The 16,861-nt window shown below is 43.7% G+C and overlaps 1 pseudogene; it reads right to left on the bottom strand.

Annotated features, from left to right (window-relative positions):
- Positions 1-9,396: 9,396 nt before the first annotated feature.
- LOC100346000 (claudin-34-like) lies at positions 9,397-10,573 on the bottom strand (annotated as a pseudogene).
- Positions 10,574-16,861: the final 6,288 nt, after the last annotated feature.

Here is a 16,861-nt window from a genome sequence, read left to right as displayed (position 1 = left end):
AGATAAATCCATCCTCAATGAAGTCTCCCCTGACCTGTTCCCCACCCCCAAACCCATGCCTGGCTCTGAGCAAATAGATCACCTCTCCCTCTCATTTTTATTCACCCCTGTGAGCCTGCAACCAAGAGTGAAGGAGCAGCTGACCCTGGCCCTGGAAAGGACACTGCCAATTCAGTATCTCAGGCCTGATTTACCAGTGAGGGAATCAGAGTTTGGAGGGAGACAGCAGCATTCCTGGAACTGCAGTTAGTAATTGTTGCATCTGCATTCCCAATCCAAGCCTGCTTTGTGCTAAATAGGATATCTGGTCGATGTCAGAGGTCACAGCTCCACCTCCCGCATGAACAACCACACCTGCTTCATACAATGACTCTCTGCTTTTAAAATGCTGACGCAGCACAGCAAAACTAAACCAGACACTTAGAGTTGCAATGCAAGTCATCAGGAGTGACTGTCCTCGGAAGGTAACGGGGAATGGGAGCAGGCAGGAGGAGGCATCTGGCTGGGAGTCATGCTCAGTTTGGACCTGTCAATCACATGGGGGCATTCATTGAGCTCACACTCACAGTCTGAGCAGTTTTCTGCATGGATGTAGTATTTGGTTTAAAATTAATTTAACAGGTAAACTACAGTGCCTAAACATTCAGCCCCTTCTTTTCCTCTTCACCTTCTGTGCAGAGAGTAGGTTCAACATGTCCTGCATCCTGCGTTGTCCAAGATGGATTTACCAACCATCCCCATTCATATCCATTGCTTCCCCTTCCACCCAGGCTTCCCTTCCACCCAGGCTTGGAGGGGGCGAATTGTGCATCATGTCCAGCGACTTCCTCCCCTCCAGGCCCATCCCGGGGACCCCAGGGCTCTTTCCCCTCTTAGTCTTCCTCCGCTTCCCTTCTGGTACCTCCTTCTCCAACCTCTCACCCCCTTTATACTGACACACTGCTGGCTGCCCCATGGTACCCTCAGCCTCATTTCTAGTGCACACCTCCTGGGGCACACCCAGTCTCAGAGGGCTGCTCCAAGCCCAGTCCTTCTCCTCAGTGTGGCAGCCTCCTGCTGCTTCCGTCTGGATGTGTCCAGGAGCCCTGCTTGCTGGCCCAGGCCCAATCTCAAGATGGAGCCCATCCTGACCTGGTCAGGAGCTATTCCAGGTCCATGGTGGTGTTCCATTCTTACTTTCTTTGCACTTAAGATAAACAATTAGTTTTTCTTCTTTTTTTAAAGATTTATTTATTTGAAAGGCAGAATTACCGAGAGACAGAGGGGGATAGAGAGAGAGAGAGAGGTCTTCCATCTGCTGGTTCACTCCCCAAAGGCCACATCCGGAGCTTTGCGGATCCGAAGCAAGGAGCCAGGAGTAGCTTCCCAGTCTTCCACGTGGGTTCAGGGGCCCAAGGACTTGGGCCATCTTCTACTGCTTTCCCAGGCCATAGCAGAGAGCTGGATTGGAAGTGGAGCAACCAGGACTTGAACCGGTGTCTGTATGGGATGCCAGCACTGCAGGCGGCTGCTGTATCTGCTATGCCACAGCGCCACCCCCAACCCCCACTCCGTGTGCATTTTCTTTCCTCTGCAGGATCAGTTGCAGTAATGGCTTTATGAAACTTTAAGGAGTGCAGTGAGCATCAGAACTAATTTCAGAAGCAACAGAACCTGAGTCACAGGTGTGCTGTTTATACTGAGTGAGCTGGGGACGTGCCTGCCACACACGGTGTTAGGGAGCAGAATGCTAAATGGCTATGCTGCACTGTTTGTTTTTGTTTTGTTCTGTTCAAGCCTTAGGTTGTGTTTGATCACTTTTGACTCACGGTCATAGATGGCTGTGTTTTCCATCCACGCCACTATTGCAGCGTTTCCAAGAGTCCTGTCCTGTGGTCCATGCCACGTCCTTCCACGCTGCTGACACCTGTCTGCAAGTCTTGAAGCTGGAGGGAGTTTCTTCTGTGAGGCTGTTTTTGTGCACACAGATGGCTTTTTGTTTCAATGCCAAATCATAATATATTCTTTAGTAGACATTTTAAAGGCAGTTAAATGCTACCTGTGAAGTACGTGTCCAGTGACCTAAGATGGTGATACAATGGCTAGCTCTGATCCTGCATGTGTTCCTAGTAGCAGCTACATCACAACTTCACCACCTGGCTAACAGCGTTTTTAAGATGCGTTCTGAATATAAGATACATGTGATTTAGAATGCATGAAATACAGTATAATTTTCAGAAAAGTAAGAAATCGTCTTTTTCTGGCTAGCTTATAAGACTTTCAAAAACTGGATCTCAAATATGCATATCAGGCCCCTCAAATGCCAAAAGGGATAGGAAGCTAATGCATATTAGACACCACAATAATGCCCAGTTCAGGCTAGCCACAGGCACACATGTTGAGTCATTTCAACAACTCGATGGTCAGCGCTTTCTGCACTTCACAGAATACATTTTAAGATATAGCAGAGTCACACCATAAATATGTGCTTGTGAAACTAACGACTGTGGACTGATTAAGTTACTTGGTCATGGTCAGGTGGGTGACTGATTGTTATCAAATCAAAAAAAGTCCGTCATCTTGTGTGACTCACAGCCCTTGTTTGTTTCCCCCCAATTTTTAGTTCAGGTCTCAGTGGGTGACTGTATAGTTTTATAACTAAACAGAGCCAAAAATATTTATTAAGTCAGGTGAAGAGTGGGGGGAGGGAAAGAAGGAGGGAAGGAAAAGGGGGGAGGGGAGGCAGGGAAATAGGAAAGAGGAGAGAAAGGAAGAGAGAAGGGAGGGCGGAAGGGAGGAGAGAAAAGAGGAGGGAGGAAGGAAGGAGGAAGGGAGGGAGGGAGGAAGGAAGCGGGGAGGGAGGAAGGGAGGGAGGAAGGAAGAGGGGAGGGAGGGAGGCAGGGAGGGAGGGAGGAACGGAGGGAGGAAGGTAGGGGGGAAGGATGGAGGGAGAGAGGAAGAGAGGGAGGAAAGAAGGGAGGAGGGAAGGGAGGGAGTGAGGAGGGGGTGGAAGCAAGGGTGGGAGGGAGTGAGGATGAGAGAAAGGAAGGTGAGAAGAGAGCAATAAACAGAAACAAAGGGGAGAAAGTCATGAGAAGAAGGGAAAATTGAAAAAGAAAAAAATAGAAAAAGAAGAAAGCAGGAAAGAAAGCTGTGGGTGACTGGATTAGAAAGATAAAGTGCTTGCGGAGCAAATGCGGGCGCTCCTCCAGCGTTTCATTTGTTTTACAGTGATTCCAGAAGCTGTCTAAACATCAGTTTTACCTGTCGAGGCTTAATGAGCAACACATTTGCTCAAGGTGGACCGAGCTGATGGGTATCAGAGAACGCACTGCCCTGGTCAGCCCTGTGAAAGGGTAAGCCACCTGCATTTTGCCTGTCGTGTGCAAAGGTTTACGTGGATGACTTAAGAAATCGCTCTTTATGGTGAGATTCCCAGGCCTAATCTACTCAGCCCACTGAAAGCTGAGCTCCAAGCAGAACTCAATAAAGGAAATGAGGACGCTCATTTCAGAAGAAAACTGGCTCAGAGCTTTTTAACCAGGACCCAGCATAAAGGGAGGGGCCGGAGATTCCTATGCTAGGCAGGCATTTTCTTTTTCCTTGCTATCCTTATCTCAATAACTCTCGGCCTTTCAGTTGGCTGTAAGTTCCCATTCAGATCATAAAAATTCTTTGGGGCAACTGACATAGTGGCTAAGATGTTACTTGTGACACCCACATCTGATATCAGAGTGTCTGCTTTGAGCCCTGGTTCTATGCTTCCACCCACCTTCCTGCTAATGCACTCCCTGGGAGATACCAGGTGATGTCAAGTACTTGGGACTCTGACACCCATGTGAGAAACTCACAATGAATTCTGAGCTCCTGGCTTCAGCCTGCTCCAGCCTCAGTTATTGTAGGCATTTGAGGAGTGAACCAGCAGATGAAAGAGCTCGCTCTCTCACCCCATCTCACTCTCTCTTTCTGTGCATAAATTTCCAGTGGGGGAGGATTACTGGATTAGGAGACAAGAGACATGGGTACTAGTCTTGCCTTTGCTATACATTCACCAGGAGACCTTGGACAAGACATTTCATCTCTCTGGATCCCCTCAAAAGTTGAAATCCATGAGCATCAACTACGGGCAGATTTGGGGACAGATTACTAAACAAATAGTATTATATGGTTGCAATGTCTCAAGGTTACATAGTCAAGGAGAACTTTCTATACTTCCAGAAATATCATTCTGTTTTGAAATAAAAAGTTTTTATTTGAGGATTTATTTGTTTATTTGAAAGTGCGAGTTCAGAGGGATAGAGAGATCGATCGTCTGTGGGTTCACTCTCCAGATGGCTGCAATGGCTGGGGCAGGGCCAGGTCGATGCAAGGAGTCAGGAGCTTCATCCAGGGGCCCAAGCACTGGGCTGTCTTCTGCCGCTTTTCCCTGGCCATTAGAAGGGAGACAGAAAAGAGGTGGAGCAGCCAGAACATGGATGCCGGCGTCACAAGTGGCGACTTTAGCCACTATGCCACAATACTGGCCCCTGAAATAAAAAGTTTTAATTGAACCATAACAGTAGTACACATTCCTAGTATAAAAATGTGTGAGAGGGGAAAGAATAATGCTGTCATGCAGATGCAGCCATTATTATTTTAATGTGTTTTTTTTCCAGGAGTTTTAATGTAAAGACATTTGTAAATGCACTGATGAGCATATTTAGGTAGTTTTCTAGTTGATTTGTTATTACTTATTGCTTTAAACAATTACTGTGTGATTAAATCGTTTTTGGAAAACCTGTTTTGGTGACTGCATAAAACTATATCCAATAAATTAACCATAATGAATTTGAACACTTTTCTACTATTGTTTTCATTTATCTTGATTATTTTGCTAATACAAGAGTGCTTCTGAGAGCAATGATATACTTGTATATATACCTGTGCTTATGTTTTGTTCAAATCATCCACCTATTAGACAGACGAGAATTACTAGGTGAGAGACCTGGGACCCATTTTAAATTCTCCTACAGTAAACAGGCTGCCTGCGGTTAGTGTTGCTACCTGCTCACCAAGGTGGAGCACCAAATAACAACAAGGAAAATCCCCAATGTTCTCTCACCCTGCTCAGAGCAAATTTAACTTTACTGATGTATTAATATTCACTTATTTGATTATTGGCTAGGTTAACATTTTTATTTCCTATTCATTTGCTGTTTACCAGTCTTTTTCGTCAGTTTCCTTTCATATCCTCTGCAGCCTTTTCCTGAGGGAGGAGACTCGATACTCAGCCTTTCCTAACAGATCGAACATCGGTGATAAGGGCATTTTACACGGCCATATTTGCTGTAGATTGTTTGCTTATTTGATTATTGTTTAAGGTTTTAAAAAATAATGTTTAAGGAAATGTATTTTTAGGACACTAGTCAAGTTCCCTGAAGCCATGGAAATATATCACTTCCCACCAGAAATGCATTCCTTTGGTATTAGCACAGGACTTTTAAAACAATAAACATAAGATTCACATCAGAACTGTCTCTTAATTTTTTTCAGCAAGCCCAGTTCTCAGCCTAGAACAATAGTGAGACCCCACATCTTCATTTTTTTAAAGAAATTCTACAGTTGTGTTTAAACAACATTAGTATCCACAAGAAATATCAAGGCTACAAGCATCACTTTGAAAGTGACGTTTTCAATGTTTCCTCCCATCATTGTCATCATGAACTTAAAGCGCTTGTGTTTGGGCTCCGGGAGAGCCAGGCTTCCAGAACCCAGCAGGAGGTAACTGGAGGAACAGAGAGTCTTTCCCAAAATTGGCAAAATGGAAACATCTGAATCCCTTGAAGCAAATGCATGAAATGCTTTCTAGACTGGAGAGTTCAGTATTTAGATTTTTTTAGAGTCACTGTTTTTGTGTCAGTCCTGCTCCATTTTAATCTCTTGGGGCTGTAGGTCTATTTATGCATCCCCCTTTTATTGGTACCCCAAGAGGTTGCACCCCTTCCTTCCCTCTGCCAGCCAACCAGCCCACCTCTGTGCCCCAAATTTGTGCATCGTTTGCACAAAGCACCATGTTTCTTTGACGGTGGCAGGTTTTAATGTCGAGCTCTGGCCTAAGATCTCCCACACAGCACACACCTGGCCTAAATGCTTTCTGCAGGAGACCTAATGTCACGTATTTCTCTGTAAAAGAAAATAAAAGCCACACAGAGCCATCCCAGTGAGATATAACTACTGCTAACCTTGTGGCTTCCTCCCCTCCGGCATCTCCTATGTAAATATTATGCCAGCCACCTTTCCCCACATTTTCACTTGAAATGATGTTGCCATCACTTCCCAAACTATAACTTTAGTGGTTAATAAAATAACTCATTCAACTACTCCTCAACGGACAGAAATTTAGGACGTGTCCTATTTTTTTCTCTGTACTTAGTCATTTTGAGTAAATAACCTCATGCTTGTAATTTAGATTGCACTCCAGTTCCTGTATCAAGGAAGATTCCCAGAAGTAGGCACATTGTGTATTGCACACACACACACACACACACACACACGGGATACATGTCTCTCAGCATGTCTTTCAGTAGTTTCTGCATTGAGGAGGGGAGTGTGTTTAACAGAGAGGCCTTGTGTTCCTGAGGATGCGCATCTGCGTTTCCAGTTTTTCAAGTGAAAACCGTTACCTGATTTCCCAGAACAGGAAAGGGAAAGCGTTCACACCATTCCAATGCAGGTGTCAAGAGGCGCCGGCTGGAGAGTTACTCATACCACAGTGTCTAACCACAGAGCTCCGGGCCTTTGTGCTCTAGCCCTGTGCCAGGGCTTTCCCCAGTCTGGAGCGTGAGCAGGGCCAATGGCCCTCGCAAGCCGAGGGGTGCACAGAGCCTGGCAGGGTGGGCTGATGGGGAGGAGACAGAGGCCCGGTGATTCGACCTGAGAGCAGCAGTCCTGAGGTGCACAGAGAAGACATGACCAGAGGCTGCCATCTGTTTGGTAACCAAGGTCAAGGGCAGGCAGGCGTGGAGGCAGGTCTCGGGGGAGGACTTACCAGGAGCTAAAAGCTGCCCTAACCTTGGCTGCTAAGAACTCTTAATCTCAGATCTTCTTAGAATTCCAAACACGACATTTCTCCCAGCCCCGCTGAGGTCCTTAATCGCAAAAATGCAAGGATTAGCAAATGTTCTTACATTAAATATGCAATCCTTGATAAGCCGGCCCAGCCTATCATTTTCTTTGTCCTTGTCCCTCCTCCTGCTGCCCCCTCCCTCAGCGGTGCACTTCTACTCTGTTCTGTGTTCACGTATGGATCCATTGTGTAGTCTCTCTCTACTCCCTCTAAATGGAAAGCCCTTCTTCTTAGGTTAGCTTATGGGGGTCCCTGCTTGCACTGTTCAACTCCTGCTATGATTTGAATGTTGACTGTGCACCAAGGTCTGTGTTACTGGCTTGGTCTCCAGGGTGGTGGTACTGGGAGGTGGTGGAGACTTTAGGTGGTAGAGACTTTAGGAGGTGGAGCCTAGTGGGAGGCTCTTAATTCACTCTTCTTGTGGGACTCCTTGGTAGTTCTTGTGAGAAGATGGCTATAAAAACCTGAGTTTGGCCCCACCTTTCCCCTCTCCGCTCCATGTTTGGGGTATAATCACTGCCTTGCTAAACACACCGGCTCTCTGATTGCCATCTACCAGTGGTGTGGGTTCTTCCCCCAGAGCTAAGCAGCTGCGGGTGCCCTGCTCTCGAACCACTTCCACTGTGGGCCTTCTGCCTCACCATAGCAATGCAAAGGTGACTAATGGAACTCCCACATCACTTTCCTTCCACGCACCAAAGGTTTCACTGCTTTGCAGGGAGTAATGTTGGCTCTCTCCATAGTCTGAACTCCTTGAGGGCAGGTTCTGGGCTTCAAAGTAAGTCCTATTACTCCAGGGCCTAGAATAAGTCCCTGTTGACATGAGAAATAATTGTTAAGTTGTTGTTGCAAGAATGGAAGGGGGATAAATGACAAAAGGGAAGAAATATGAATAGGGTGAAATAAATAAATACTCATAAAATGTGCATTAAATCTGAGTTGCTGTCCATGTTCAGTAAGTGTGGCACGTTTGGATCTGGTGTCTGAGACTGAGAGCCTTGCAGATGTGTGCAAGGCTCTTAACTCAAGGCCAGTTCAACTCTTCAGGGCACAGCCAGGGATCTGAAGGGAGTGGAGAAGACTGAGGAGCACACGTCAGCGCAGGAGGTCCTGGCACAGAAGCCCAAGGACAGGAGGGCTTTCCCCACCCCTCAGACCTCACTGGGCCGGCCCTTCCTGCTTTGTTTATATATTTGCTTATTGCCCTGAGCAGTCAAGGTACTGTATTTCCAAAGCATGTGCTCTCACACACACACACTCTAGGCTATGTGGTATGTATGTGTATATGTTAAATGCTATTTGAATCATCTACCTGAGGTGGCCGGGATTGGGGGGGGGGCAATTCATTTATAGCACTCACTCTCCAGAGATGTCAATGCATGTGAGTCAATGAAAATGAATTAATCACACACCACTGGGGGTGAGTGTGCCAACATCCCAAAGCGTTCTACAAACTTCTTCCTTGGGCACAACAGGAGGCTTAGAACTCGCTACCATCCATCCACAGCAAAGTAGAGCTTCATTTTCACAAAAGTGTGATGGGTAATGGCAAATCTAGATGATGGAAGGGAACTCTGTTTAAGAAAACCACCTTAAACTTGTACCGGGTGCCCAGTGAGAGGTCCATGCAGACTCCCCAGAACATCTCAGCTGAGTTCGAGGGAGTGGTATGCTCACCATGGAACCACCTCTTTACCTTTCCAGAAATTCACCTGCATCACGAGCATGACCAGAAACCAAAATCCATGTCAGCGAGATGAACGTGCTGGGAAATTCGTGGGTAGTTCTGAGGATCTGAAGTTTGGCTTGCATAGAGTTCTCTAGCTTTAAATTGATTCATTTACGTTTTGATTTCAGAAGCAACAAATGGCTTTAGAATGCAAAAGTCCTTACCTGCCCTCCCCTGGAAGTGAAAAATTCTCACCGTATGTAAAATGGGGGTCCCATAAAATTATAAAGGAGCTTACAAATTCCTATTGCCTGGTGGTATCATAGTCATCATCATGTTATAGGGAAATGCACTAGCGTGCTTGTGGTGATGCTGGTGGAAGCAAACCGCCTGCACTGTGAGTCATAGCAAAGCAAAACTATGCAATGGTGCAAGGTACATAATGTTTGATCACCATGTACGACTATGTTACTTGATCATATAGTTACTGCATTATACTTTTTATCATTATTTCAGAGTGTACTCTTTCAACTTATTTTTTTTTTGCAGATTTAGTTTTGATTATTTATTTCAGCCAACAGCAATTAAAATACAGACCTGAAAAGATCAATTGGCAAATGGGCCAAGGTTTTTTTTTAATGAAAGTTCATAATTCAACCAACCAATCAATGAACCAAATTCAGACACAGAATATAGTAGAAGAAAAGAGTCAGCCACTTTATGTCCCATGATCTGGAGTCCTTGTAACTATCTGGAAGATTATCCTAGGTTAGTCCTTCCCATAAACTCACGGGAATCGTGGATCTGCAAAGCCAATGTTACCAGAAAATTCATGTCTCTGAAACCTCAGGATACACATTCCTGTCCAGGGGGAAACTTGTAAAGGCAGAAAACCAAGCCACTCAAAAGCATGAGGAGGGCAAATAGTGCTGCCAGTAGAATGGCACTCCCAGCTTCCTGAGTATCTGGCTTGAAGGGCAGATGGAAAGACGACGGGAAGGCAATGCCTCGTACATTCACAATGGAGTAGTAATTCCAGAATGCAGTGGTTAAGACACAGACACTAGTAATTATGCACAGGACTCCAGAAGCCACAAATGGGTTGAAGAGGGTATTCGTCCCCACAATGCCCATGTACACATTTCTAAGTGCAAGGATGATAAAGGCCTCCCCAGAAGCCCTAGAAGGTTGGCAGCCAGCAGGAGTTGTTGAGAAACATGGATACTGAGAGGGAAGAAGGTATCACTGTAGGTGTGTCAGTGACAGAATTTGGTATGTCTGTGGCTTTGGTTGGAGTCGCGGTGATGGTGATAAATGCAGGTTCTCCATATTCCCAAACTGGCAAAGCCTTTGGGGGAGAGCAAGGGGTCATCCGTGTACCACAGTCGCCACTCTGCAAGGCCCATGGAGGTAGTGAAGAGGATCCATCCTATGGTGGAAACGGCAAAACCTGCTACTTGGCGATTGGCACTACTGACGAGTAAGGTCATAATGGCAGCACACCCATGAGAACAGCCGTGTGGTCTCCAAGTGAACCAGAAGCAATGTGAGAGAAGGCTGGCAGCTCAGAGGGCCAGCATGGCTGAGGATGGCACAGTACCTCCGTGATATCCCTGTTGGCTCTCCATCGCAGGCTTCTGGATTGGGGCAGCCGTAGGTTCTCGTAACCACTGGTGGCCCAGTGTTCAGTCACCAGGCCCTCTCTTTAGCCCTCCACCCTAAATTCTCAGTTGCTAGGCTGTCTATGGAATGACAGCAGCCATTATGTCATGTCTTTCTTTCCCTCCTTACGTGTTCTCTGTTCTGGCAGCCTGTAGGGGTCAGTTGGGGTCTGTTTACTCATGGACGGTGAGTCCACTCTCAGATCCATCTGACCGATCTTCACTTGTCTTCTAAGTAGGTATCCAGCTTGACATGACCCAGACGTTTTCATTATAAACATCCTGTCCAGTAGATCTCCCTGGCACTCATCCCATTTAGTTTTTTTTTTTTTCCTTCTTTTTTTTTACTTTTATTTAGTAAATATAAATTTCCAAAGTATAGTTTACGGATTACAATGGCTTTTTCCCCAAATAACTTCCCTCCCACTCGCACCCCTCCCATCTCCCATTCCCTCTCCCATTCCATTCACATCAACATTCATTTTCAATTATCTTTACATACAGAAGATCTATTTAGTATATATTAAGTAAAGATTTCATCAGCTTGCACCCATACAGAACATAAAGTGCAAAATACTGTTTCAGTACTAGTTATAGCATTAATTCACATTGGACAACACATTAAGGACAGAGATCCCACATGAGGAGTAAGTACACAGTGACTCCTGTTGTTGACTTAATAATCTGACACTCTTGTTTATGGCATCAGTAATCTCCCTAGGCTCTAGTCATGAGTTGCCAAGGCTATGGCAGCCTTTTTAAAATATATTTATTTATTTATTTATTTATTTATTTTTTGACAGGCAAAATGGACAGTGAGAGAGAGACAGAGAAAGGTCTTCCTTTTGCTGTTGGTTCACCCCCAAAGTGGCCGCAACGGCCAGTGCACTGCGCTGATCCGAAGCCAGCAGCCAGCTGCTTATCCTGGTCTCCCATGGGGTGCAGGGCCCAAGCACTTGGGCCATCCTCCACTGCACTCCCTGGCCACAGCAGAGAGCTGGCCTGGAAGAGGAGCAACCGGAACAGAATCCGGCGCCCCAACCAGAACTAGAACACGGTGTGCCGGCGCCACAGGCGGAATATTTGGAAGCACTGAGTTCACCGACTTTGATCTTATTTAGACAAGGTCATAGTCAAAGTGGAAGTTCTCTCCCCTTCAGAGAAAGGTACCTCTTTCTTTGATGGCCCCATTTTTTCTACTGGGATCTCACTCGCAGAGATCTTTCATTTAGGCTTTTTTTTTTTTTTTTTTTTTTTTTTGGCAGAGTGTCTTGGCTTTCCATGCCTAAAATACTCTCATGGGCTCTTCAGCCAGATACGAATGCCTTAAGGACTGATTCTGAGGCCAGAGTGCTGTTTAGGACATCTGCCATTCTGAGTCTGCTGTGTATCCCGCTTCCCATGTTGAATCGTTCTCTCCATTTTTCTATCAGTTAGTATTAGCAGACACTAGACTTGTTTGTGTGATCCCTTTGACTCTTAGACCTATCAGTGTGGTCAATTGTGAACTGAAATTGATCACTTGGACTAGTGAGATGGCATTGGTACATGCCACCTTGATGGGATTGTATTGGAATTCCCTGGCACTTTGCTAACTCCACCATTTGGGGCAAGTCCGATTGAGCATGTGCCAAATTGTACATCTCCTCCCTCTCTTATCCCCACTCTTATATTTAACAGGGATCACTTTTCAGTTAAATTTAAACACCTAAGAATAATTGTGTGTTAATTACAGAGTTCAACCAATAGTATTAACTAGAACAAAAAAATACTAAAAGGGATAAAGTATTACATTGTACATCAACAGTCAGCACAAGGGCTGATCAAGTCACTGTTTCTCATAGTGTCCATTTCACTTCAACAGGTTTCCTTTTCGGTGTTTGCTTAGTTGTCACCGATCAGGGAGAACATATGATATTTGTCCCTTTGGGACTGGCTTAATTCACTCAGCATAATGTTTTCCAGATTCCTCCATTTTGTTGCAAATGACTGGATTTCATTGTTTTTGACTGCTGTATAGTATTCTATAGAGTACATGTCCCATAATTTCTTTATCCAGTCTACTGTTGATGGGCATTTGGGTTAGTTCCAGGTCTTAGCTATTGTGAATTGAGCTGCAGTAAACATTAAGGTGCAGACAGCTTTTTTGTTTGCCAATTTAATTTCCTTTGGATAATTTCCAAAGAGTGGGATGGCTGGGTTGTATGGTAGGGTTATATTCAGGTTTCTGAGGAATCTCCAGACTGAATTCCATAATGGCTTTACCAGTTTGCATTCCTACCAACACTGGGTTAGAGTCCCTTTTTCCCCACATCCTCGCCAGCATCTGTTGTAAGTAGATTTCTGAATGTGAGCCATTCTAACCGGGGTGAGGTGAAACCTCATTGTGGTTTTGATTTGCATTTCTCTGATTGCTAGTGATCTGGAACATTTCTTCATGTGTCTGTTGGCCCTTTGGCTTTCCTCTTTTGAAAAATCTCTATTGAGGTCCTTGGCTCATCTCTTAAGTGGGCTGTTTGTTTTGATGTTGTGGAGTTTCTTGATTTCTTTGTAGATTCTGGTTATTAACCCTTTATCTGTTGCATAGTTTGCAAATATTTTTTCCCATTCTGTGGGTAGCCTATTCACTTTCCAGACTGTTTCTTTTGCAGTACAGAAATTTCTCAATTTGATGCAATCCCAAATGTTAATTTTGGCTTTGACTGCCTGTGCTTCCAGGGTCTTTTCCAAGAAGCCTTTGCTGGTACCTATATCTTGCAGGGTTTCTCCAATATTCTCTAATAATTTGATGGTGTTCGGTCATAGATTTACGTCTTTAATCCATGTTGAGTGGATTTTTGTGTAAGGTGAAAGGTAGGGGTCTTGCTTCATGATTCTGCACATGGAAATCCAATTTTCCCAGCACCATTTACTGAATAGGCTGTTCTTACTCCAGGGATTGGTTTTGGATCCTTGATCAAATATAAGTTGGCTGTAGATGTTTGGATTGATTTCTGGTGTTTCTTTTCTGTTCCATTGGTCTATCCATTTGTTTCTGTACCAGTACCATGCTGTTTTGATAACAACTGCCCTGTAGTATGTCTTGAAAACTGGTATTGTGATGCCTCCAGCTTTGTTTTTGTTGTATAAGATTGCTTTAGCTATTCAAGGTCTCCTGTGTCTCCATATGAATTTCAGCATAATTTTTTTTCAGAACTGGGACGAATGTCTTGTGTATTTTGATTGGTATCGCATTGAATCTATAAATTGCTTTTGGGAGAATGGACATTTTGATGATATTGATTCTTCCAATCCATGAGCATAGAAGATTTTTTGGTATCCTCTTCTATTTCTTTAAGATTTTGTAATTCTCATTGTAGATATCTTTAACATTCTTGGTTAAGTTTATTCCAAGGTATTTGATTGTTTTTGTAGCTATTGTGAATGGGATTGATCTTAGAAGTTCTTTCTCAGCTGCGGCGTTGCCTGTGTATACAAAGGCTGTTGATTTTTGTGCATTGATTTTATATCCTGCTACTTTGCCAAACTCTTCTATGAGTTCCAATAGTCTCTTAGTAGAGTCCTTTGGATCCCCTAAATAAAGAATCATATCATCTGCAAAGAGGGTTAGTTTGAGTTCTTCCTTCCCAATTTGTATCCCTTTAATTTCTTTTTCTTGCCTAATAGCTCTGGCTAAAACTTCCAGAACTATATTGAATAGCAGTGGTGAGAGTGGGCATCCCTGTCTGGTGCCACATCTCAGTGGAAATGCTTCCAACTTTTCCCCATTCAATAGGATGCTGGCCGTGGGTTTTTCATAAATTGCTTTGATTGTATTGGGGAATGTTCCTTCCATACCCAGTGTGCTTAGAGTTTTCATCATGAAAGGGTGTTGTATTTTATCAAATGCTTTCTCAGCATCTATTGAGATAATCATATGATTTTTCTTCTGCAGTCTGTTAATGTGGTGTATCACATTGATTGTTTTGCTCACATTAAACCATCCCTGCATACCAGGGATAAATCCCACTTGGTCTGGGTGGATGATCTTTCTGATGTGTTGTTGCATTCTATTGGCGAGAATTTTATTGAGGATTTTTGCATCTATGTTCATCAGGGATATTGGTCTGTAATTCTCTTTCAATGCTGCATCTTTTTCCAGCTTAGGAATTATGGTCATGCTGGCTTCATAAAAAGAATTTGGGAGGATTCCCTCTTTTTCGATTGTTCTGAATAGTTTGAGAAGAATTGGAGTTAGTTCTTCTTTAAATGTCTGGTAGAATTCAGCAGTGAATCCTTCTGGTCCTGGGCTTTTCTTTGCTGGGAGGGCCTTTATTACTGTTTCAATTTCTGTCTCAGTTATGGGTCTGTTTAGGTTTTCTGTGTCTTCCTGGTTCAATTTAGGTAGGTTGCATGTGTCCAGAAATCTATCCATTTCTGATAAATTTCATGGTTTGCTGGCATACAATTCCTTGTAGTAATTTCTGATGATTCTTTTTATTTCTGTGGTATCTGTTGTTACGTTTCCTTTTTCATCTCTGATTTTATTGATTCAGGTCTTTTCTTTTCTTAGTTAGTTGGGCCAATGGGGTCTCAATTTTGTTTATTTTTTCAAAAAAACCAGCTCCTCGTTTGGCTGATTTTTTGGTAATTTTTTTTTTTTTGCATTCAATCATATTGATTTCTTCTCTGATTTTAATTATTTCTCTTCTCCTACTAGATTTGGGTCTGGTTTGCTGCAGATTTTCTAGATCCTTGAGATGACTTGAAAGCTCATTTATTTGGTGCCTTTCCAATTTCTTGATGTAGGCACCTATTGCTATAAACTTTCCTCTTAACACTGCTTTTGCTGTATCCCATAAGTTTTGGTATATTGTGCTGTTATCCTCATTTACTTCCAGAAAGTTTTTAATTTCTCTTTTGATTTCTTCTATGACCTAATGTTCATTCAGGAGCATGTTGTTCAATCTCCATGTGTTTGCGTATGCTCTAGGGATTCCTGAGTTGCTGATTTCCAACTTCATTCCCCTATGGTCTAAGAAGCTGCATGGTATGATTCTAATTCTTTTGAATTTGCTGAGACTTGCTTTATGGCCTAGTATGTGGTCAATCCTAGAGGAGGTTCCATGTACTGCTGAGAAGAATGTAAATTCTTTATGTTTAGGATGAAAAGTTCTGTAGATATCTGTTAGATCCATTTGGGCTATAGTGTTGTTTAAATCTACTGTCACCTTGTTGATCTTCTGTCCGGTTGATCTATTTCTGAGAGTGGAGTATTGAAGTCCCCCAGTATTATTGTATTGGAGTCTAAGTCTCCCTTTAAGTCCCTTAACAAATCTTTTAAATAAACCGGTGCCCTGTAATTAGGTGCATATACATTGATAATAGTTATATCTTCCTGTTGAATTGATCCCTTAATCTTTATATAGTGTCCCTCTTTGTCTCTCCTAATAGTTTTTGTGGTAAAGTTTATGTTGTCCAATATTAAGATGGCTACACCCGCTCTTTTTTCATTTCTGTTGGCATGGTATATCTTTTTTCAGCCTTTCACTTTCTGTCTGTATGCATCTTTGTTGGAAAGATGTGTTTCTTGTAAGCAGCAAATAGATGGGTTTTGTTCCTTAACCCAATCAGCCAATCTGTGTCTTTTAACTGGACAGTTCAGGCCATTAATGTCCAATGTGACTATTGATAAGTAGTAACTTTTCCCTGCCATTTTCCCAAGATATTTTCTAATATATGCTTTGATGACCGTGTTTCTGTGTGTAACACATCTTTTTTTTTTTTTTTTTTTTTTTTTTTTTTTTTTTTTGACAGGCAGAGTGAACAGTGAGAGAGACAGAGAGAAAGGTCTTCCTTTGCCCTTGGTTCACCCTCCAATGGCCGCCGTGGCCAGTGCGCTGTGGCCGGCGCACTGCGCTGATCCAAAGGTAGGAGCCAGGTGCTTATCCTGGTCTTCCATGCGGGTGCAGGGCCCAAGCACTTGGGCCATCCTCCACTGCACTCTCGGGCCACAGCTGAGAGCTGGCCTGGAAGAGGGGCAACCGGAACAAAATGTGGTGCCCCAACCGGCACTAGAACCCTGTATGCTGGCGTCGCAAGGCGGAGGATTAGCCTAGTGAGCCGCGGCTCCTTCTGTGTAACACATCTTTAAGCATCTTTTGCAGGGCTGGACGAGTGGTGACGAATTCAATTTCTGTTTTCTATGAAAGGTCTTTTTTTCACTTTCATTCACAAATGAGAGCTTTGCAGGATATAATATTCTGGGCTGGCAGTTTTTCTCTCTTAGTACCTGGGCTATGTCTCACCATTCCCTTCTAGCCTGTAGGGTTTCTGATGAGAAGTCTGCTGTGAGTCTAATTGGAGATCATCTGAGAGTAATCTGACGTTTCTCTCTTGCACATTTTAGAATCTTTTCTTTATGTTTCACTGTGGTGAGTTTGATTACAACATGTCGTGGTGAGGATC

This window comes from Oryctolagus cuniculus, chromosome 2 (genome assembly GCF_964237555.1).
Source record: "Oryctolagus cuniculus chromosome 2, mOryCun1.1, whole genome shotgun sequence".
NCBI classification, from domain to species: Eukaryota; Metazoa; Chordata; class Mammalia; order Lagomorpha; family Leporidae; genus Oryctolagus; species Oryctolagus cuniculus.
The sequence above is the reverse complement of the archived record's forward strand: the minus strand, read 5'-3'. Positions and strand labels throughout refer to the sequence as shown.